This window comes from Taudactylus pleione, unplaced genomic scaffold, assembly GCF_031769625.1.
Source record: "Taudactylus pleione unplaced genomic scaffold, aTauple2 ptg000322l, whole genome shotgun sequence".
Classification (NCBI taxonomy): domain Eukaryota; kingdom Metazoa; phylum Chordata; class Amphibia; order Anura; family Myobatrachidae; genus Taudactylus; species Taudactylus pleione.
The window spans coordinates 682,184-707,231 of record NW_028284723.1 but is presented as its reverse complement, the minus strand read 5'-3'; the positions used below and the strand labels follow the sequence as shown (position 1 = coordinate 707,231).

General features: G+C 41.4%; 1 long non-coding RNA gene across 2 annotated transcripts in view; it reads right to left on the bottom strand.

Moving 5' to 3' along the window:
• Positions 1-25,048, bottom strand: part of LOC148509503 (uncharacterized) — a 104,704-nt gene that overhangs the window by 17,822 nt on the left and 61,834 nt on the right. The window contains exon 2 of one of the 2 annotated variants that reach the window (XR_015869422.1): positions 14,932-15,020. The exons of the other annotated variant lie outside the window; for it this stretch is intronic. This is a non-coding gene — a long non-coding RNA (uncharacterized LOC148509503). The remainder of the gene's footprint in view (positions 1-14,931; positions 15,021-25,048) is intronic. 2 annotated transcript variants of the gene reach the window in all.

The following is a 25,048-nucleotide window of genomic DNA, read 5'->3' as shown; positions in this document are numbered from 1 at the left end:
TGTTTACAAATGACCCTCTATGGTGAAAGCATTAGAGTTCATACACGGCGTTATTTTTCATCTGCGTATGATGCATGAAGCAGGAACACATTCATTGGTTTTTAATGATGTCCAGAAATTTCCCACCTTGACCTCTCTTCAGTCATCATATAAGACTGTTTCTCTATCCTGATTCCCCCCTGCTGCCTAACAGGACACCATCTGTCAATATCGGAAAATGCTGCTATCTAGAGAGCTAAAAGTGCATTGTTCATCTAGAGATATGAATAAACTCTCAATTCAATATTATTATTTTTAATGCAGTGGTGAGCACTTTCCAAGAGAAGGGGGCCCTTATTATCCCCATCCCCAATAACACTCATCACAGAACACACACATAAAATCTGCCATGTAAAAAGGAATTGCTCCTAAGATGTCTGCCTTTCACGCTGTAGTGGGAGATTAGAAATATTTATAATATAACCCAGGAACTATTGTAAAGCTAAATTCAAATCACAGTTTAACAAAGCTGATTTTACACATTCATTTGTCCACGAACGCGGTGTGAATCCGAGATGTACGCTGATGCCATTGCAGCTGCGAATGTCGTAGGCGCTGAGGATTGTATTGAGACGCCAACCTACTGCTTTGCAAATCCAAGCATCTGCGTACAGAGATGCAGCATCGGTCGCAGATCCTTTAATCATCAGACCTCTGAGTAGCACTATGGTCTTGTAGAATGGCCGCGTATACTGAGACTCCGGAACATCTTTCACTCTGTACGGGATCGCAGATGCAGGCTGTGACACGCCTGCTTTCATTACCAAATGCTCCCTGTCAATCACACTGCAAGTACATAGACACTGCGAGTGACTACCATGTGCACCATGTGACTTAAACGCATGCGCAGTTTGCGATAATCATAACCATTGAATAGCGTACATCTCTAAATCAGGCCCACAGTTTTCCAATATGATTTGTCTATGAGCTTGTATTGTGTGTTGATCTTTGTACTTTGAATTTCCCTATAGTTAGATCCTGATGTCTATAGTACTTTGTAAAAAATTTGTTTTCCTTTCCATCTTTTTCAGTATGCTGCAATTCCTGTTCTGGTTTGTGCAGGATCTTCTGTTACTGTTTCTGTATGCAAGATTTTCTGTTTTGTTTCCAGTCTGCAAGATGTTCTGGTCTGTTACTGTATGTCATTTGTTTTGTGCAGGTTTTTTCTCATCGTCACTGTATGCAGGATTGTCTGTCCTGGTTCTGTATGCAGGATTGTCTGTCCTGGTTCTGTATGCAGGATTGTCTGTCCTGATGCCGTATGCAGGATTGTCTGTCCTGGTTCTGTATGCAGGATTGTCTGTCCTGGTTCTGTATGCAGGATTTTCTGTCCTGGTTCTGTATGCAGGACTTTCTGTTCTGCTTCTATATGCAGGATTTTCTGTTTTGCTTCTATATGCAGGATTTTCTATTCTGCTTCTATATGCAGGATTTTCTGTCCTGTTTTTTGTACGCCGGATTGTCTGTCCTGGTTCTGTATGCAGGATTGTCTGTCCTGATGCCAAATGCAGGATTGTCTATCGTGGTTCTGTATGCAGGATTGTCTGTCCTGATGCCAAATGCAGGATTGTCTATCGTGGTTCTGTATGCAGGATTGTCTGTCCTGATGCCGTATGCAGGATTGTGTGTCCTGGTTCTGTATGCAGGATTGTGTGTCCTGGTTCTGTATGCAGGATTGTCTGTCCTGGTTCTGTTTGCAGGATTGTCTCTCCTGATGCCTTATGCAGGATTGTGTGTCCTGGTTCTGTATGCAGGATTGTCTATCCTGGTTCTGTATGCAGGATTGTGTGTCCTGGTTCTGTATGCAAGATTGTCCTGGTTCTGTATGCAGGATTGTCTGTCCTGGTTCTCTATGCAGTGAGACCATGTTATATACTGTTTCACACTGGAAACAGACAAATTAAAGTTTGATATTCACACTATGAAATATTTATGAAAACAGAAGAACATTTGTCTCTTTGTGCCAGGTGAATGAGAGATCTTTTTATTGAAAGTACAAACTCACATATGCCAAATAATTTATTTCAACCTCCTGTGGAATAAAAGCCACCAAGATTCTATGTACAAGACAACGCAACATTTAATCTTTGACTTCCTATTGAGATAAAATCCTATGAGAGGAAAGAAAATGCTTTTACAACCACTTTGTTTGAATGTCACTAGTCAATTGTCGGGAAGAAGCATGTCTGTGGCGTGTAATGAATTTCTAGATACATTTATCATGAGTTCACAATATCAGATATACCGATACTTAAATGTGATTAAAGCTTTCCACATGATATGTACTGTCCTTCTATGAGCCGTATTCAATTTGAGCCGAGCCGCGATACTTTTTCGCATCCCGGACTTTTCGGCTACTTCACCTGTTTTGTAGGCAGAAAAGTATCGTGCGCGTGCCCGCTTTACCCTGTATTCAATTTGAAAGTACGCGAAAACGGGACCCGGCGAAACTTAAACAAGCGGAAAGTCATGTCAGATTTGAGGAAATCAGTCTGACACCCCACAAAAGATGCTGTGACATGGGGATTCCCTATGGTACCCCTCGATTTGGTTTGCTGAAGGTATTTGGTGTTTTTAAACGGCCTTAATAACTGCTAAATAGCGTTTTTCTATACGTGGTGCAGAATAGTATTCAGGAGAATTTTTTGCAGAAAATAACTTATCCCAGCAAATTTGGGGTATTTGAAAATGGGGGTCAGCATATTTAAAAGTTGCTAAAGTGAAGTTGAAAAAATCGTGAAAAATCCACCTGCCGCAAGCACCTGCAATAAAAAAAAACACTTGGGGCATACTTGGGGACCCCCCCAGAGACAAGTTCGCTAGATTTTAACTTTGTACCCCAACATTTTTTTTGCCCCATTTTTTGGGGTGTCCTTAAGTGTTTTTTTAAAATTTTTTGACACAGTTTACCTTTGGGGGACTGTCTGAAGGCTGCAGGGGGTTCCCACAACGTTGCACCCCAAAACCCCAATTCTGCACTTTTTTTCCGCCTGCTATTCATAGGCAAAACTTTTCCACCTATTACATTGCATTGACTTTCCACCTAGGCGGAAAGTCTTTCAAATTGAATATGGGGTAAAAGCAAAACAGGCGAAAATGACGTCATCGGCGAAAAAGTATCGCGGATTCTGACTTTTCGCCTCAAATTGAATACGGGCCTTAAGTGAAGATTGCCTGCTTGTTTCATTAAGTGAACCCATTGTATTTATACAGTGGAAGCAGCCATCTTGTATTGTCAGCCAGTATTTATAACAATGCAGCTGTCAAGAATTGAACATGGCAGGACTTTGAACTCTGAAGTCTGTGTTGCTGTTCCATTGTCTGCAAAGGAGGCAGGTGGCTGTGCACGCTCCCACTCGTGATGTGACTAGATCCAGTTGCAGAAATTCAGGACTGTAAATAAAGATGAATCCAGATTGGCACACTTTCCACCAGTAATGTATAAATCTCAGGTATTAATGCATTGTGTTGCATGTCATTTTTGTTTTCTCAAATATCACCAGTTGGCCCCACAGATGTAAAGCTATATCCCCATCATTAGCATGACATTCCCACAGTATAGCATATATAACACAGTCATGCATTTGTGAGGTAGAATGCCACAGCTGCTTTAAGTAACCTTCTGTTGAGACAGGAATTTATATGTAAATTAGCCTTTCTCTTAAAATAGGGTTTGGGGTACAGGAATAATTTTAGTAACTGTATTCCTGGCACTGCAGTAAACCATGTTTATCTGTTTGTCTGGCTAAACATTAATGATGGAATGACTCAAATAGCATTCTGTGTTAAATGACAGATTACTGTATATTTTTTATGAATGACTGTGTATTGTGTTTGAATCTCAACTGTAGCTGATGCATTGCTCCATATAGCTACAGGTACCCCCCTTGAAGCTCATCAGTAATAAGAAATATTTCTGTGTGCAAAGCTGGGTTATTTGCAGGATTAGAGATCTGTTCTATAAATCCTTGGTCTGTTAGCCCAATAAAACTTATAACTGGGTGGCTTGGGTCAGTGCAGTGAATTCCTCTACCAGATTGGTTGCCCCGCTCAAAACACCCATTAGGATTGTTGCTGATTTTAAGTTCATATTTAATTATTATCAGGGCTGGAGATGGGCTATGATTTTATATAAAGAGCACGTGCTACTGTCCTCTCTTTTTAGGACAGCACTGACTACGGGTTATTGTCTCCTAGTCCATGTACTTTGCTGCTTTGTGGACCTGCAATAGCAGGGGGAAATTGGGCTTGCTCTGAACAGTGTGACTCAGTGGCCTGGACAGCTCCCCAGAGAAGATAGTGATAATACACCTTTCAGTAATCTGTGGCTTTGTTCCTAGTGTTTACCCTTGTATGACTTGCATTGAAATATATATATATATATATATATATAATTTTTAATATAAAATCTGGAGCTCTCTGTGGGCTGCTTGGTTCCCCCCAGGTAAGTTAAATGCCTTCCTCTGCAATCTCATGCCTAGAAGTGGAGTGGCATGAGGATGTGCAGAGGGACCTGGCCAATGCAGTCAGCTAATTATTTTCTTGGAGCTACAAAGAGCTCACCATCTGTTACCAGGAGACTGCTGGCTGGGGATTTTGTCTGCTTTACCTGGAGACCAGATTTGGGTAGAGGAGGTAGGACGGCCCCCCATGCAGAATCCTGGAAGTAAGTTTTGGATGGAACCATCCTCCTCTCCTAGACGTGCCAGCACCTGGGTGTCAACTAGCAGTCTAGGTGAGCTGAGGCACAGAGGAATAACCACTCCCCCTGTCTATAAGGGGCATTGTTAAAGGTGTGCATGTACAGGGCATGACCAGCACATTCCCTTAGCTTGATCGGTTGAGGGACCCAGGGTTGTGTTACCCACTTTGGTATTGTGTATTTGAACTAGATAAAAGACGGGCTCTGAAAATGTGTGTCTTTTTGGACATCAAGAAGGAATGAACTTCTGTAAGAGCTGTATGCTGTGGAGTAACTGTCTTTTTAAAGACTAAGCAATAAACATCCTTTAGAATGTAAGCTCTCACGAGCAGGGCTCTCTTCCCCCATATGCTTTTCATTCCCTTACTTCAGGGATGGGGAACCTCAGGCCTGGGGGCCGTATAAGGCCCCCCGGAATCATTTGGTCTGGCTCTGTGAGCTTTTTTCTGCTAGCCTCATCTGGCTAACAGGGTGCCTAGAATAGCACCATGCAGCCAGAATCTATGCAGCAGTGCTGTCTAGAGCATCCTTAGGATGCTTCAGACGGTCACACCGCTGCCCTTACAGCACCCTGGAGAATCCTAAGGATGTTTTGGCATTGCTGTAATCACCGGCGATTGTGGCCCGCCCCTGTGTGACATCACACAGACATCACACGGAGGGGACATGGCTTGCGTATAATGTTATATATATCAAAATGGCCCTCGGCAAAAAAAAGGTTCCCCACCCCTGCCTTACTTATACTAATCTCTACTCTATACGCCTTACAACAGCGCCTAACCCTTGACTTCTGCCATCCTTTTACGTATTTGAATGATAAGACAGCTGTTGCAACAATATTTATATACCATGCACTTATCCTGCAATGTCTTGTACAGTAAGTCACTGTTCTCTTGTTCTGCTGAACTGTTTATGTACTTTGTTGGGCGCTGCAGAATCCTTGTGGCGCCATATAAATAAAGGATAATAATAAAAAAATAAAGTACACTTGCACTTTTTCATTAATTGCCTAGGGCAGAGGATCCCAAACTCCGCCATTACAGTCCAGGTATTTAGAATATCCATGCGTAGGATCTCCCTGTAATTCCCAGAACCAGCACCGGACCCTTTCTAGCGGGGGGCTGATGCCACAGCCAGGGAATCCCTTTCGCCGGGCCCCCCAGCCGCAGCATCAGACCTGACCGCTAGTCAATAAAGGGGTTCCCCTCTCCAGGGCACCCCAGGCCCAGGTTGATAGCCCGGGAATATCCCCGCCACCCCGGGGTGGTGGGTGGCGGGTTGATTGTGTGATGTCGTATAAATAATAGAATGAACACCATTGTCTTTACAAGTAGAACTGCAGGTCCCAGCAAGCCTCCCCCACATGCTGGTACTTGGCGAACCACAATGCGGGGGAGGCTTGCGGGGCATTAAGGGGCCGCTGGTATGTGTAGTTCACTTGTAAAGAAATGGATAAAAAAATACAGGACACACACACCGTGACAGTATAAGTTTATTAAACATAAATGCACTCACACATACACACACACATGTACACATACTCACCTATCCCTTTAGCTATCGGTCCACTTCTCCGGTAAAGTGTCCATAAGAGTACCTGTGAAAAAAAAAAACACACTCACCATCTCCTATGCGAGGTTCTGTCCTCTTCGTTCCGAAGTAGGCATCCCACGGAATTGGCAAAAAAATAAACCGATAAACGCGGAACAACAAACTGAAGCACCGTTCAATAGAACGGCACCTCCCCGAATGAGAGCTTAGCGGTGGGATTTCACCATAGAAACCCGCCGCTAAGCGTTCATTGGCTGAGAGAGGTCATCGCCCATCTCTCAGCCAAAGAACGGCTCCCTCCATTGTAGTCAATGGAGAGCCGCAGGGTTATTAAAGTTTACCAGACCAGTGTCCGCCATCACATAGGATAATGTTGCTGCCATGCGGGCCATAGTTGAGGTGGACACCAGGGTGACTGTGGCCCAGTTAGAAAATGAGATAGGCATTTCAACTGAATCCACTCGATACTCGACGAAAATCTTGGCTTGAGAAAGGTTTCGGCACTCTGGGTGCCTCATCAGCTGACTCTCCAGCAGAACGAGGCTCGGGTAGCTTGGTGCCGCAACATGCTGTCCAGGTTTGATGGCGGTCGCTCAAACCCTGTATTGGAGATCATCAGTGGCGATGATTTCTGGATCTACAGTTTTGATCCCGAGACCCTAGTTGGAGGTGCTCCATCACAGAAGTTCCAAAGTGAACGCAGCATGGCCAAGCAGATGGTGGCTGTTTTTGTGGCCAAAACTGGTTATGTAGCTACCGTACCACTCGTGCAGCAGCACACTGTCACTGGGGTTTCGTACGCCAACCAATGCCTTCCGCAAGTGCTGGAACCCATTTCCAGATGCCGTCCAAGAACTCGCACTTGTGGTGCCCTTTTTGCATCATGACAATGCACAAGTCCAGGACATTAGTGGGTTTTCTGGCCAAAGAAAGCATTCAGGAACTTTGTCATCCACCGAACAGTCCAGACCTGGCCCCCTGCGACGTCTTTGCGCTCCAACAAATCAGACGCAATATGCGTGAGATTCGTTTTGTATCATCAGAAGTTGCAGTGGAGACCTTCACCCAGCATGTAGAATACATCCCTTCCTAGGACTGTTCCAGCTGCTTCAACAAGTGGTTTAAGCGCATGCATAGTTTGAAAAAAATTTAGTATTCACCTTGTTTGTAAATGTAATACTTTATGTGCATCTATATAAGCACAAATCTTTACACCTTCAGTACAGCCTAAAGATTTGCCTTCTAAGGAATAATTGGGGATGGATACAAGTCTCATTAGGCTGCATTTACGGGGTTGTGGTACACTCACATGCAAATGCTTTCTGAACCCTAACTTATTTGCATTTCTTTAACATTGCACAAATACAAATAAATTAAAAAGTATTCTTAAATAAGAGTTTATACTAACAGCAAAAGAACACAGATGAATCTGATTTAATTTGTGTACACCACTTTTCACTATGGGGCTCATAAGGGCATATGTTTTTACTTTCTGTTCTGTGCATGTGTGAAAATAATGAATCTGCATGTTTCTGTATATAGATTTGAGTACATCTTACACTTATGGCTCCTTCCATTTACCCAGAGCCGGCTCGAAGGCTGTTTGAGTGGAGCGGCCACACAGGGGTGCCACCCCATAGGTAAATTACAAAGTGTATATACTGTAAGTGCATCTGTGACTTGTCCAGCATTACTTATAAGTTGGCAGCGATCTCTGATTTTTTTTTTAGCCAGCTCCCATACTGCAGGACCACCCCTTTGGTTCCATAGATCTGTGTACAGCAGCAGCCTCAGAAGGAAGGAACACCTCTATAGGCATTGGCCTAGAGACATAAGGAAGCACAGGGGACAATCTAACATGACAAGTAACCCTGATACAAGATACCAAATTTTTTAGAATTGAACAACAGCCCGATAAAAGAACAACAAAAAATAGAAACATCAATGAAAAGAAAACTAGACACACTAGGAGAGGATGCCGGGGAGGGCTGATAAGGAAGAATTCTTAGACCGTCAGTTTGTGATAAAGCAGATATAGGTTTTACTAAAGTAATACCTCCACTATTCTCCGCAGAGTAACGTGGAGCATAGCATACATGGAGTATCAGTCAGATCCCTCTGGCAACCTACCAGTAAACAAGGGTTTTTATACATAACAGTGACCCCATTAACAAGGGGTTGTTTACATGTATATTACAATCAAGATATTGGATTGGTTGTTGCCTAGGGAAAGGGTTGTGACAATATACAATAATGCATGTAACGGGGTTGGGTTCTTAGTGAATGAGTGATTAATGTCAGATGATGAGTCTTGTGATAGTCGACATCGTATGCCCTGGTCATCATGACATCTTAGATGAAATCTTCTTGGAATGTTGGGGTTATCTCTTTAAGCTAACATGAATATAGGCTCAAATGTATCACGCCACAGTCTGACAGGCGTCCAACTTCACATATCACGTAGTCCACAGTAAAAGACAGTTTTATGACATATTTTCTGATTATAAAAGACATTTTAACCCATATCCGTCCGAATCACTGTAAAAGCTACAAACACATATATTAATATAAAACCTTAATAATTCCTTTATCTCAGGCAATACTGACTCCATTTTTATTTAACATCAACAATTCCACCGCTTGTTAATGCCAAGTAACACCTAAAAATACTTAAATCAAAATGGTGCTAATTACACAGTTCTAAATATATTTCTAAGTGAGATAGGAAAAGGAAATGAGTATATAGGGATATAGTACATGCTCTGGTTTCGTCACGAAGGACTATTGGTAATGGTGTGGAGCTCACCACCCCCGCCAGAGTTAGTGAAAACCTGGAGAATTGCAACAGTAAAGAGATTCTTCAGTCCTTCATTGGATTGAGGCACAAGCCTTGTTACCATGTATATGTCAGCAGCTGGTTTGTGTGCATGCAAGTATTTAAGCAGAAAATATTGGGGGGGGAAGTAATATGTATAAGCTGAGTTCATATTGCAGGCACATACAGAACAGGCTTTGTGGTCATGAGATAGGTAGGTGAGGATCCAGTTTCTGGGGTACATATGTTCTTGAATCGATGTATCATTGTGGGAAAACACTTTATACATATGTATACTATAGCAATTGTTAACAAACCCATCATGACGAAATGTGATATTTGCATAAACCAATTAGTTATACCTTTTACTATCCATCCGAAAGCATCCCAGCCTTGATATTGGTGCATGCTTTCTTGTATATCTTGTAACTGTTTTATTTTCTTCTCAATGGGATTATAATTATCCGAAATATTAAAACAGCACATGCCTTTGAGGTGTTCACATCCACTACCTGCTTTTAGTAACAAGTATCTATGGCTACTCTGTTTTCTAACATTACATCTCTAACCTCTCTTAATTCATGATTGATCGTGGCATTTATAGTTTTAGCCATTCCACAAGCAATACTATTTATGACCCTGGTATTGTACACACTGAGACCTGGGATCCCCAATAAAGAGAAACCCAAAGCTTTATACTGCACATCAGATAACAGAGGCAAATCTGACCAACAATCTGGAGGTAATGACCTTTTCCCTCGTGTTAAAGATATTAAAGAGGTCTTGTTGATGTGAGCTACAAGAAATGTCAGTCGTCCTAAATAACAAACCCAGAAGAATTAGATGGAAAGTAAGAATAAGCACTTTTTCCACATACCAAAAATATACCCTTTGGTAAATATCTATCCATATATTTAAAATTAATCTTGGAATTCCTCTATACTATTATCAGTATTATTTTGTTACATGAAAACTGTCTGGTTTATCTGTATACGTTTAAATTTACCATCTCTAACTATCATAATGGTTTCTTCTAATTAAGTAAGAAACTATGGGAGCGATACAGTTTAATTCAATATTTACATATACAATAGGGAACTTCAGATAACAACTGGCACCTGTAATGATTATGCCATGTATTATTATTCTTTTATTTCATGATAATGAGGTATTGGGCAGTGTCAACAATCACATAGGAACCATAGATGGGTGTTGCAACATGCTTACCACAGCACTCGACTCCAGATCTCCAGCCAGTTGGAAAGTAAAAGTTCCTACTATTAATTTTCTAAAATCAACTTTATTAGAAACATTTTAAGTTCTAGAGATTTATTATCCTCCTTCTTTGTGGGGTTCGGGTTGAGTAGGACAGCCTCACCTGTCCCACTCTCCTCTATTACCTCCTTTCCATACCAAGCTAGTTCCTTATTCACTGTTTGTCAGTGCCTCCAAAGCTGGGGTCAGATCAGCCTCCTCGTAACATCAACAGGGCAGAAAAATCAGGTTGGAAAAAGAAATGAGCCCAACATAACACAACCTCAAACAACACAACCGATTGTAATCTTTAATCTGAGTATCACCACCCTTACAGAGCCACAGATTACACTATTAAATAAGGGACTAAAATTTGCCCCCACAAATAAATTAGACAAATTTAACCCATACCTGGATGTGAAAATATTTTATGGACAAAAAAACAAGCATACAAAAAATGCTAAACAGGACACATATAAACACACAACTCTACATCCAAAATCACCATTCAACCCAAGCCATATGAAAGGTATTTAAGTGCAAACATTTGAAAAACCAGTTCTAAATGACATTAAGAAATTAAACAAAAAAACAGGATATAAAAGACCAAACTTCCAAGAGAGAATGGGAGGCCCTAAGACAATTAGAAAAGGACAAGGGAGTTGCGCGGTGAAGCGGCCGATAAAGGTGGTGGAATCGTTATTATGAATAGAGCAGACTAATATAAAGAGGCACATAGAATCTTAAACGATGTAGGCACCTACAAAAAACTAAGGGGAGACCCGACAAACATATTTTAGACAGAACTGATAACCTTACTCAACATGGGTAAAACCACAGGCATTCTAAATAAACATGAATACAGTTTCCTGAACACATCACACCTGGTCATCCCTGTCTTCTATCACTTACCAAAAATTCATAAGAACACAACCCATCCCCCAGGTAGACCAATTACATCCAGTATAAATGCCATCACTTCACCACTCTCACAGTATATAGATCATTTCTTGCAGAGCTATGTGACAATACAAAAAGCATATTTGAGAGACACCACCCAAGTACTGCAGGGTGTGGAGTGGAGTGACGACCTCTGGCTCATCACCAGTGATGTCACTTTATTCTACACCATAATAGATCACCAACAAGGTATTGACAGTGTAAGGTATTTCCTGGAACAAGATGGAGAACTTAAAATGAATTTAATTCCATCGATGATGAAATTAATCTGTTCCTGCTTAACACAACTACATGTGGTTTGATGACAACTTTTATCTACAGCAGAGGGGTACAGCCATGGGGACCAAGTTCACCCAAAGCTATGCAAATCCCTTTATGAGCCATTGGGAGGACAATAAAATCTGTTCCAATGCGGGGCTTGGGTAGAAGTTGGTCCTCTGGAGGAGGTATATAGATGATGTACTCTGCATCTGGCGGGGTGATGAAGCATCCTTGACACAATTCCTGACATATATCAAGGAGAACGATAGAAACCTCAGGTTCACTTCCACCTACAGTATGGAAAGGCTAGATTTCTTAGATTTGGACATTTTTGCCCTAGACTGCAAAGTTCAAGCTAAGACACACTATAAGCAGGTTAATGTCAATAGCTACATCTTGGCACATAGTAACCACTACCCCAGCTGGATAAAAGGCACCCCAAAAGGGCAATTCACGAGATTTTGATGCAATTGCACAATTTAGAGGACTATAGGACACAAGGCTCAAATCCAAGTTTAAATACAAACATTATGATATGAGGGTAGTAGAAGGAGCATTCAAGGCCCTGGAAACAACGTCTAGAGAGATATTACTCATCTACTCAGAAAAACAACCATTAAAGGAAACTGAAAAAGTATATTTGATAACCGAATATATGGGAGCGGCAGAAAAGATGCGGGACATTTCTAGGAAACATTGGAACATCCTTCAGATGGATGATAACCTCAATACAATGCTACCTGACAAACCAGACACAGTCTTCCATTAAGCCCCAGACATAAAGAAAAAATTAGTTCATAATCATCATAAAACAAACAAGGGAACAAAACAGACAACCTTAGAAGGAACAGCTGTCAATGGTGGTTTCCTTTATTGCGGAAGATGTCACAATTGTAAAAAGTTAGGCTATAAGAGCGCTAAACCCATCTGTAACTTTAAATCCAATCAAACAAATAAGGAATACAAAACCATGGAGACAATGACCTGTGACAGCAAATATTTAATCTATTTATTAGAATGCACTTGCGGGTTACAATATGTAGTACTCACAACAAGAGCCCTTAAAGTTTGTGTTCGTGAACACCTTCAAAACATAATAAGAGGTTTTGGAAATCATAGTGTCTCGGAACACTTCAGGATCAGACATGATTGCAATTCCAAAGATCTCAAATTCACTGCTATGGACAAAATTCAATATAACTGGAGAGGTGGTAATAGAAATGAGAGAATAGATCATGTAGAAAGCAGGTGGATATATGACCTACAAACACTCCATCCTGGAGGTCTAAGTATTTACCCTTAAGCCTCATGATTCATGAAAACAAACTATGACATCTGTTTTCCAGGATCATAATACCACTCATTATCATTCACTCTGTTTAGAGTATTAGATTCTACCAGTAACACTTGTTCAACAATGCCCATCAACTACGGCACCTTGGGACACATGGTAAAACCATCATGAATGAACCATACAGCAATCCTTTGTAAATTGCAATAAAAGAGCCCACTCTCTAGGTGTAATCATATTTAATACTCTAGTCACCAGCAGGGTCATTCACTAACCCATAGGGACAGATCCAATTTAGGTCCCTTGCTTACATTAATAAGAGAAAGGTGTAATGTGCCATATACCAGAAATATCACAATATTGGGACAGGTCAGATAAGGATATAACATGCCAAATATTAAGATAAACACATTGGCATATTTCCATACTGCAAATGAACATCAAGTGACACTACCCCTTAGTACAAAATCTTCCCATGAATATGAACATCATTCAAACCAACTCCCCATACTCATTGGAGGAGATAGCTTTATGGTCCCATACACACCAGTAAGATGTCATTCATTATGACAACTAGATGGCCCTATGTAGTCTAATATATACTCTTAGGGTACATACCACCATGTTCCTGCCTTCCCTACAAAAGGTTCAAAGATGAGTATATCATTAAGTGCCACTAAGGCCCTGATTCAGAGCCACTCGCTATTTGCGAGCGCTCGCTCTGAATCAGGGCGGGCCATTTTTTTTAACCCCGCCCTCCAGGCCACTCGCTAAGCTGTGGGTGAGCACCCACAGCTTTAGCGGGCAATCTGGCGATGGTCGTGATTATTGCAACCATCGGGCTTGCGACGAGACCCTTGTGGTAGGGTCTCATCCATCGCAAGTCCCAGTGAACTTCCTGCTCTAATAGAGCAGGAAGTTCACTACTGATATCACGTGTGATTTCAGTAGGGCCGCCACAAATGGCAGGTGTTCCTAAGGGAATGCCTCCATTTGTGCAGCCACCTCCCCGACCTGCCTACAAAATGGTGCAAGCTGTCGATCAACATCGACAGCCACCCCGTCTTGTAGCGAGCCCCGAAGCGAGTGATTTCTCGCTCGCTCCGGGGCTCGCGCACACGCATCGGCGAGCACACTGCCCGGCCATCAACCCGCTTGCGAGAGCTATGCGCTCGCAAGTGGGTCTGAATCAGGCCCTAAGCTCCTTTGCAACCATCAATAGGAATTCAGTACAAACTGATATAATTAACCAACTTAATGGGTGTTAATCTAGGAATCCAATATAGGAATTCCCACATTCATTAACAAACAAAGGAAATGTATCAGCAAACCCCATTATTAATCATAAGAGGGGTATGTGACACAATATAGCAAACAAAGAAGTTGGCACATCACTGCACTCATATATCATAATAAGACATTATTATCATCTACAACATGTGTAAATAAGTTGATTACACTGATATGGATGCTTAATCAAATATGGAGAAACAAAAGATGGCCTCCAACATCAACGTTAAGATACTTCAGGATCAATAACATAGACAATAGAGAGATTTGTGAGACACACCAAAGATGGCCGCCGCCTCAAAGGAGTCCATAACACAAAAAGTAGAGGCATTACTCTACAGGGAAACATAAGGAAATCATATAACACTTATTGGCTACAGATGTCCACTGTCCGTGTATGTAGAGTCTTGCACTACACGGACGTACACTGCGTATGTGTCAACAGTGGAACCCAGAAGTGCGGCTCTCCACCACGCACCAGAGTTCTAATCAATGAGGACCCTTACTATAAAGCAGGGTAAGTGGTCAGAAATAGATATTTGCCCTTGAAAAAGTCCCTCATAGGGATGAAATGCGTTGGGGAATTGGCAGACTTTGTTTTTACCCACAGTCCGTTTTTGCATTTATGCATTGTTCATTGGTTACTTGAGCCTCAGCACTCTTTCAGTAGCCCCCTCACCCCCCCCCCACTCACACACATGCACCAGAGGACTTGCAGATGAGTGATGGACCAGCAGATGTACATCATTGGTAAGTTGACATTCTTACCTAAATCAAATTGCACCATAGTGTCACTGTCACTCTGATACTGTGTTCCTTATCTTCTGAGGTAATGAGAGCTGGGAGGAGCAGTGCACCTATAATAACAGTGGAAAAGGGTTACCATATATTCTTCCAACAACCTGCTGCAAGTTACTGCCTACCTGGTACCCCCAGTTTGATTTATCACCTGCATTAGACGCCTCTTCACCTTTTAACACAAACTGAACTTCCAGCCTACAGTTTTTCCTGACCAGATCCATCCAGATTCCTTAGACTTTTTAAATCTATAATCAAGCTTCAGCTTCAAGTTTTTGCCCACCAGATCTCCCATTTATTTTTCCATTCTAACATACCACACAAGAGAGGATTTAAGTTACACCTACATCATAGTAGGCATATTCACTTATACATTTTATTTAGCCTAAATCCTCATTAGTAATCGGTCACTACTAACATTCACCACAGAGCGCTTCCCTCTCCTTTTTGTTTATTCTCTCTGTAATAGGGAAAGTAAGGACACTTTTCTGAGATAGCAGCTAGTGGTGCCATTTAGTCCCCTTTTTAGAAGCGCTGACTGCATACCTTTATCCTCAGAAGGGATCATGTCAGGACTGATATATCAGGGTGACCCCGATGCAGGCAGAAGACCTGTGACAAATGGGACACAGTCAATCCCCTTGTGCAGACAAGGATTGGAGCCTGGAAGGTGGATGAGGCAGAAGGAGAATCTGCAGTGATAGCGCCCCTTCCTCCACCTCCTCACATCTCCGAATGTCACTGCATTCTCCAGGCTAGTGACCAGAGCTCGGATTTACAGTGGTCAGGCATCTGGTATGCTACAGTAAGTCAGCAATGGCTTACATCCATGCCCAGTGCCTCCTCTTCCTATCAGCACCACACAGGTGAGCAGGGAAATCTCCAGGCCTACAGCATGAGGACTTCTGTTCTGGAGAGATACAAAGGTACGGAACACTCCAGCTAGCAGCTCAGTGCAATAGGGAGAAAGGCATAACCATGAAATAGCAACAGCCAGCAAGTGTCATTTACTACAGATAAGTCATACAGTCAGGTCCATAAATATTGGGACATTGACAGAATTTTCAGATTTTGGCCTCTATATACCACCACAATGGCTTTGAAATGATACAAACAAGATGTGATTTAACTGCAGACTTTCAGATTTAATTTGAGGGTAATTACATCCAAATCAGGTGAACGGTGTAGGAATTACAACGGTTTCTATATGTGCCTCCCACTTTTTAAGGGGCCAAAAGTAATGGGACAAACTAAACAATCCTAAATCTAACTTTCACTTTTTAATACTTTGTTGCAAATCCTTTGCAGGCAATTACAGCCTGAAGTCTGGAACGCATAGACATCACTAGACGCTGGGTTTCATCCCTTGTGATGCTCTGCCAGGCCTCTACTGCAAATGTCTTCAGTTCCTGCTTGTTCTTGGGGCATTTTTCCTTCAGTTTTGTCTTCATCAAGTGAAATGCATGCTCAATCGGATTCAGGTCAGGGGATTGACTTGGCCATTGCATAACATTCCACTTTTTAGCCTTAAAAAACTCTTTGGTTGCTTTTGCAGTATGCTTTGGATCATTGTCCATCTGCACTGTGAAGCGCCGTCCAATGAGTTCTGATGCATTTGACTGAATCTGAGCATATAATATTGCCCGAAACACTTCAGAATTCATTCTGCTGCTTTTGTCAGCACTCACATCATCAATAAATACAAGGGAACCAGTTACATTGGCAGCCATACATGCCCACGCCATGACACTACCACCACCATGCTTCAATGATGAGGTGGTAAGTTTTGGATCATGAGAAGTTCCTTTCCTTCTCTTCTCATCACTCTGGTACAAGTTGATCTTTGTCTCATCTGTCCATAGGATGTTGTTCCAGAACTGTAATGGCTTTTTTAGATGTTGTTTGGCAAACTCTAATCTGGTCTTACTGTTTTTGTGGCTCACCAATGGTTTGTATCTTGTGGTGAACTCTCTATATTCACTCTTGTGAAGTCTTCTCTTGATTGTTGACTTTGACACATATACACCTACCTCCTGGAGAGTGTTCTTGATTTGGCCAACTGTTGTGAAGGGGTTTTTCTTCACCAGGGAAATAATTCTTTTGTCATCCACCACAGTTGTTTTCCGTGGTCTTCCGGGTCTTTTGGTGTTGCTGAGCTCTCCGGTGCGATCTTTCTTTTTAAGAATGTTCCAAACAGTTGATTTGGCCACACATAATGTTTTTGCTATCTCTCTGATGGGTTTGTTTTGATTTTTCAGCCTAATGATGGCTTGCTTCACTGATAGTAACAGCTCTTTGGATCTCATATTGAGAGTTGACAGCAACTGATTCCAAATGCAAATGTAACACCTAGAATCAACTCCAGACCTTTTACCTGCTTAATTGATAATGAAATATCGAGGGAATAGCCCACACCTGTCCATGAAATAGCTTTTGAGTTGATAGTCCCATTACCTTTGGCCCCTTAAAAAGTGGGAGGCACATATTGAAACTGTTGTAATTCCTACACCGTTCACCCGATTTGGATGTAATTACCCTCAAATTAAATCTGAAAGTCTGCAGTTAAAGCACATCTTGTTTGTTTCATTTCAATACCATTGTGGTGGTGAATAGAGGCCAAAATCTGAAAATTCTGTCAATGTCCCAATATTTATGGATCTGACTGTATATGGACACACACACATGCTAGGACAATATAGCATTTCCCTGTTATAGCCTTGTGCTGGTTGCAGGTTTTGCATGGGTATCCATGCTATTTGTCCCTCAGCAATTGCCACAACCATCCTAGAATGTGAGCGCTGGTGCTTAGATCACAATGTGCATTCATTTATTTATTTAGTCTGCAGTAAAATTGATTAGGCAAGAATGGGCGGCCATCAGTCAGTATGTGGCTCAGAAGTTGATTGACAGCATGCCAGGGCAAATTGCAGAGGTCTTGAAAAAGAAGGGTCAACACTGCAAATATTGCCTATTTGCATAAACTTAATTTAATTGTCAATAAAAGCCTTTGACACATATGAAATGCTTGTAATATTACTTCAGTATACCATAGTAACATCTGACATAAGGTCTAAAAACACTGAAGCAGCAAACTTTGTGAAAACCAATACTTGTGTCATTCTGAAAACTTTTGGCCACGGCTGTACATACAATGCATCCAACAGTACACAAGATCCAATAGGTCATATAATTATTAGGAATGAGTGCCGACCCCTGTGTTTTGTTTTTGGATCTATATCTCCTTCGTATTTTGGATCTGAATTTGGTTAAGGCAAAACGCCCTTGCGTGTTTTGGTTTTAGATCTGTATTTTTTGTAAAATTATAAAAACAGCTAAAATCACATAATTTTGGCCTGTTTTTGATCCTACAGAATTATTAACCTCAATAACATTAGTTTCCACTTGTTTCCAGTCACTTTTGATCACATCACAGCTCACAATATTGATTTCATCCAGTTTAGGCAAAAAGGTTGCATCCAACTAGCTGGCTGACTAAGCTAAGCAACAGCAGTGGGCGCCACTAACATGTGGCAGTTCAGCTTCCAACATGGCATAGAGTGGTACTGCAGTGGTAGACAGGATGGCAGTTTAATAAACTATACGACCCTATAAGAAGTTTAAAAAACAATGTTTTCATTAAACAAGACTAGGTCAGAGGCCCGAGGGAGTTGTAATATGTTTAAGGACTAAAGTCAGGGAAAGGAAGGAATAATTACTTTTTAATTTATTTTAATGTTTTTATTCTTAAAAAAAATTTATGAGGGAAGATGTAGGAACAAGTTCTTTAGTTCATGAAAGATATCTATGATCTGGAAGTGTTTTTTTATACAACTAATAGAAATGTGGTGGCCTTACTTGTGGAGGTGCTGCTAGTACACGCTGTAAACAGATGTTTACTTTGTGCTCAGGGAGGTTGTTAGGGATAATGGGACCAAGACTTGCTGTTTACATCAGAGGAAAGCAGTCTGTAGCTCTCCAGCTGTACTAGAACTCCCAGCATCCATGATGTTTGCCAGGCCTATTGGAAGTTATTTGTCAACAACGGATGGCATGCATCAGTTTACCTCAGCCTGCTTTATGCACTGTAATTTCTGGACATATTTGGCATTCAGCAACCACATGTAGAAGATTTCAGCAGCTGTGGCAGTTCAACTTCCAACATGGCACATCAGGGAACAAATGTTTTTAATATTCAAGAGGCCTGAGGGAGTTGGAGTATCTATGTAGTTGAAGGCAGGGAAGGGTTGATTAGTAGTAAATATAATAAAAATGTTTATTCCAATGCAAATTTATGAGGGAGGAGGGGAGGGGAGGAGGCATTTACAAAAAATCTTAAATCATTCATTTCAGTCCTTGCCCCAGAAGAATCCTTGAGCGCTACACCTGCTGCTGCTCCTGGGAGTGGATCTTCATTCCAGTAGTAGTTTTAAAAAACAATTGACTATTAAACAATCCTTTGCTATGGGGAGCAAGTATGACAGCAGTCACCCACTTGCACAGTGGATCACTGATGCCGTAACATCTATGCTGGTATTAGATGTGCGGCCAATATCCGCCAACAGTGCAGTGGTTTTTTTTGTTTTAGACAGTTAATTGAGCTCCTGTGTCCTTACTACCTGTGTTCTTGCTACCAAATCTCATCTAGATTCCACTAGAAAAGCAATTCCCAGCCTGTAGAGGGAATTTAAAAAAAATGAATTAGTGTCCTCCAAAATGCCGTTGTACCCACTGTCTTCGTAACCACAGATATGTGGACAAGTGGAACAGAGCAAACACAAGATTACATGACTAACAGCCCACTGGGTGGGTGTATAGGTAGGCTAATCTGTATCACCGGTTTCACTAAAAGGCATAACGCTGACAACCTTTTAGAAAAACTCAGGGAAGTCATTGCAAAATGGCTTACCCCTCTTGGACTCTCGTCAGGATTCGCCACCAATATTGTGAGAGCATTATAGCTGGTGAATTCCAGCTTGTCCTATGTTTTTCTCACGCAATCAACTTGGTAGTGCAAATTATTTTTTAAAATGACAGGGCCGTGCAGGAGATGCTCTCTCTGGCCCGAAAAATTTCTGGACATTTTTGCCATTCAGCAGGGACATGTAGAAGATTGCAGCACCTGCAACAAATGTTGAATTTGCCTTGCCACCAGCTGAAGCAAGAGGTAGTTACAAGGTATACGCCACCTTTTATATGCTTCAATGAATGGAGGAACAGCAAAAATGAATCCAAAGCTACATAGCGAACTATGACATAAAAAGGAGGGGGAATGCACCTTACTCATGCTCAGTATAAAATACTTTCCGTGTTGTGCAAAGTGCTGAAACCCTTCAAATTAGTCACCTGTGAAGTGAGGTCAGATACTGCCAGCTTGAGTCAGGTAATCCCCTAATTAGACTGTTGGAAAAGCAACTTGATGTGCTGAAACAAAGCGATTCTGCAAAGTACGTTGGACTTGTAGATCAAGTCCTTTATTCGCTTCACCAGGAACCAAGGGTTGTCAGGGCCTTCCAATCGGATTAATACATTTTGGCGACTGTGCTCGATCCTAGGTTTAAGTCATATGTCGTGTTTTTCTGCCCAATGGACACAGACCTGAAGAGAAGCAAAGACCTGTTGGTAAGCAAATTGGCACGTGATGCAGCGATGGCTGCTTCAGTTTCTCCAGCAAGTGTTGCTGCCAAGGAAAAACTAAACTTTCCCAAAAGACCCACTGGTGATGCAGGTGAGTCAACACAACCAAGTTTTGACATCTGGTCGGGTCTAAAAGAATTGGCTGCAATTAAATTAATGAGACCTCTACCATGACTCCATCTGATACGGTCACCATTCAAAGAATGGTTGAGGACTATTTTTAATGATAGCACCAAATAGGCATGTCAGAAAGTCTGTTTGACTACTAGCAGGAAATAAACAGCAATTTGGAGGCCCTTGCACAAACTGGCTTTGCTTTACTAGAGCTGCTCACCCACCAGTACTCCGAAAGAGTTTTCATCACAACCAGGAACCTTGTCTGCGATCGGTGTAGGAGGCTACTTCCTCAAAATGTGGAAAAGATAATGTTCATCAAAATGAACTACAAATTCCACAAGGAAGACCTTTACCGCCAATTACGTCAAAAAATTACTGAGGCACCTGTAATGGTGGATTCCAGCCGGGACAAATTAATATTGTGTGAAGAAAGATGATGTAGACACTGATGAGGGTGAGGAATCGGATGATGGTGACAACATCTTGCTCTGTAAAGCCAGTTTGTGCACGTAGAGATCATTGCCAGCAATGTCACCTGCCCATTGGTAGCTTGTCTTCTGGGGGCCAAAACAAACCAATCACTTCATGATAAAGGATATTGTTGATGAAGGTGTTGGTGGTGAAGATGTCAGGTGCTTGAATCTAGCAGAGAGAAGGGAGCTAGCTGATGCTGGACTACTTTTTTAGTCAAAGTTTCTGAATTTTGAAAAAACTTTTTTGATGAATGCGCTGCAGATGACGTAACAGGGAGGAGGTTACTAGATGGTTAAGGTTCCTACCTCTACTTATTCTGGCTTTACAAAGGATACAGATGGCTTGACAATTGTTGTCCGGATTTGGGTAGAAATAATTCCACACATAAGAAGTGGATTTTTTGTCTTATGCCCAGACATGACAATGGGCTTTTCCTTATCATGGACAACAACTGTTTCTTCCACTGGTGCCTGATTTACACAAACAACATCCTCATCAACAACATCATCATTATCAACATCCTCATCATTAACATCCTTATTAGCGTCAGCTACACAAATATCCTCCTCATCTTAGTGCACTTCCACAGAAGCATCCTCGATTTCTATGTCAGCATGTTCACATGTGCGTAAATCATCATAAGAGGCAGAACTTCCAGTCATAAATAAAGGCCAAAGCCTTAGCCTTTCCTTGTCACTTTGTGTGGTGAAAGGTATATTGCCAATTTTATGTCTTTCTGCAGCTAATTTTCCCTTTGAAGTTATTATCTTTACCACTGTAAAAGAATGGTTCTTTGATTTTTGATGCCCTGTCTTAAGCCCTATGTGCCCTTTGGCATTGGTTTTAGTAGATGATGTAGACGGACTAGTATCGTCATGACTGGTGGCACTGGCAGCAGCTCCAGCACTAGTATGTGGTTCCTGCTCTCCTCTCAACCGATCGTTCTCCATATCAAAAACACGAATGAAGTGGGGTACAGCACAAACGTCAATTTGTACCAATTTTAAATATTACACTGCGGTATCAATAACCTACAGTGTCACAATATTTTTGATGTATAAGATAAGAATAACACACTGCGCTACCACCTACAGTATCACAAGATTATTTGAGTAAAACACTGCGCTGCCACTTAGTGTCACAATATTTTTTCTGAATAAGAATAACACACTGTGCTACCACTTACAGTGTCACAAAATTTAGATGATAAACTGCGGTCTGGCCGGCAATGCCACCGAACAATAATAGCGTAGCTAATACACACACAAAGAAAAGTGAAAAAAATATCTTTTTTTTTTGTGGAATGCTAATTTTAGTTAACTTTTATTTTTTTTACACTGGCAAAGAGCACCTCTGGAAGAGGTAGCAGCCCCTTGATGAACAACACAGCACCCCTTTATGGACAACAAAGCACCCCTGTGGATTGCAGATGGACAACCTGCAGAGTCACAAATACGTGGATGATAAACTGCGATCTGGCCAGCAGTGTCACCGAACAATAATTTTTTTTACACTGGGGAAGAGCACCCCTGGACAAGGCAGCAGCCCCTTGATGAATAACACAGCACTCCTGCAGAGTGCGGACGGAACACCTGCAGAGTCACAAATATGTGGATGATAAACTGCGGTCTGGCCAGCAGTGTCACTTAACAATAATAGCGTAGCTAGCACACTCAAAAAATATATATATTTTAAATTTTTTTGTGGAATGATAATCATTACTTTTAATTTACTTTTCTTTTTACACTGGGGAAGAGCGCACCCCTGGATTGAAAGAGCACCCATGGACGACACAGCATCCCTTTATGTACTGCAGCCCTAGCTCCTTGATGGACAGGACAGCACAGCAGCACCCCTTTATGTACTACTGCCCCAGGCCCTTTATGGACAACACAGCAGCAGCCCTTTATGTACTGCAGCTCCTTGATTGACAGGACAACAGTGATACAGAAGCACCCCCCCTTTATGTATTGCAGCCCCTTTATGGACAACACAGCAGCAGCCCTTTATTTACTGTAGCCGCCCTAGCCCCTTAGCCGCTCTAGCCCCTTGATTGACAGGACAACAGTGACACAGCATCACCCTCTCCCTTTCAGCCCCAGTCAGACAACACTGCACCCTTGAACAGACCGAGCAGCACAGAGCACGTCTGTTCTCTGTACACAATCCGCAGCCGAAGTGAAAATGGCGCCGATCACCGGGACCTTTATAGAATCCAAAATCTGTGAGAATCCGGCAGCGGGTTGATGACATTTTGCCTTGTTTTGGATTCCAAGTTAGGCGGGAAAACCGGAGCCAGACTCGGATTTTACTTGGATGTTCGGGTGGGTTCGGTTCTCAGAGAACCGGACCCGCTCATCTCTAATAATTATTATCTGCCTTCTTTATGGTTGTCTTATCTTCTGGACTCTCTCCATTGGGTAGTGGAATACAGGAACTATAACGAATGTTTGCAGTTGTTAATATAAACTATTTAGACATCACTTTTAGCAAAATCCTCTGCAATGTATGCAAATTTGTTTTCTCTAAACACCTGTTATAAATTCTAATTTGACATTTTAACTGTAAACAAAAAAAAATGATTTGTAGATTTTAAAATTCATTGTTCATTCATTGCAAAATATGAAATTTACAGTATCTAGGAGGATTTAGTTTAGACTAAAATTTGCATAAGCTAAACCCAATGAAAATTCCCTAAAAAATGTAAAGCATTATAATGCTGGAAAGAAATGGAAAGTAATATAAGCATTTTTTATTCCATGCTGGATTTCACAGCTGTGTGACAAATGAGCAAAATAAAAGAAAATATACAGCACAAACTCAATCTGACAACAAACATGTACGAGAACTGATTGCATTTTATAATACGTATGGAGCCGTCACTCAGGAGGAAGAACAAGTGACACATTAGCTGTTAAATGTGATTTTACTGAGTTAGTGTCAACATCAAAGTAAGTTTGACAACCTACAGGGAATTAATAGAATTATCAGTAATCCACTTTAGAATAAATATTGGAGGTGGCAAGTGCTGGAGAACCTAAGATTAGAACATGAAGTTGACAGTCCATTAATTCTGTCCTGCAGACTCCTACATGTGTATTCTCATTTTACTGCTTAGGATTACTGAATGACAGGTCTTTCTGTATAGAATTACCCGACTTCATTATTTTGTAATTATTTTAGAAATTCACACGTTTTTTTTAATGAATGTTTAGAGGAAATTTAGCTAGTATGTATCACATATATGAATTAATGCACTGACCGCATTAAATGTTGTCAGTGCACGCAGTTGACAATAAGCAGATAAAAAGTTAATGGCAATTGATTTCTAAATAATTACTAATAAAAATATATAATAAAACATAAGAATACAGGATAGCTTAAAATACAGTAATAATATATATCTAAGCAAAAAATTTGTCCTTGGGAACAAGGCACCGCTCAGCAGCTTCTGGGCTTTAGTGTAAATTTACATGTCTGTGACCACTGAGACCAACATAATGGGACTTATTTCATTCCTTCAGCCTTCAATGATGGAGAGACTTTTCCGATTGTGAGGACTCTTGCAGAATGGGACCCCAGGCATACTGAGGAGTGTACAATCGGATTTATTTCTCCTCCAAGTTCATTGATGCTGTATTATACCTCTTTTACACCAAAAATCCAGGTCCGACCTGGGTTTTCAGAGATGGTTCAGGTCAGACCCAGGTCAGACACCATTTGCACAGCACCATCGATCTGGGTTATTCCCAGGTCAGCCCCGTTCACACTGAACCTGTGTCTGCCCTGCTAAACTTGTGAGATCATAAAACGTGGGAGGTGACTGCTCCACAGCCACCAATCAGCTAATTTTAGGCATGAC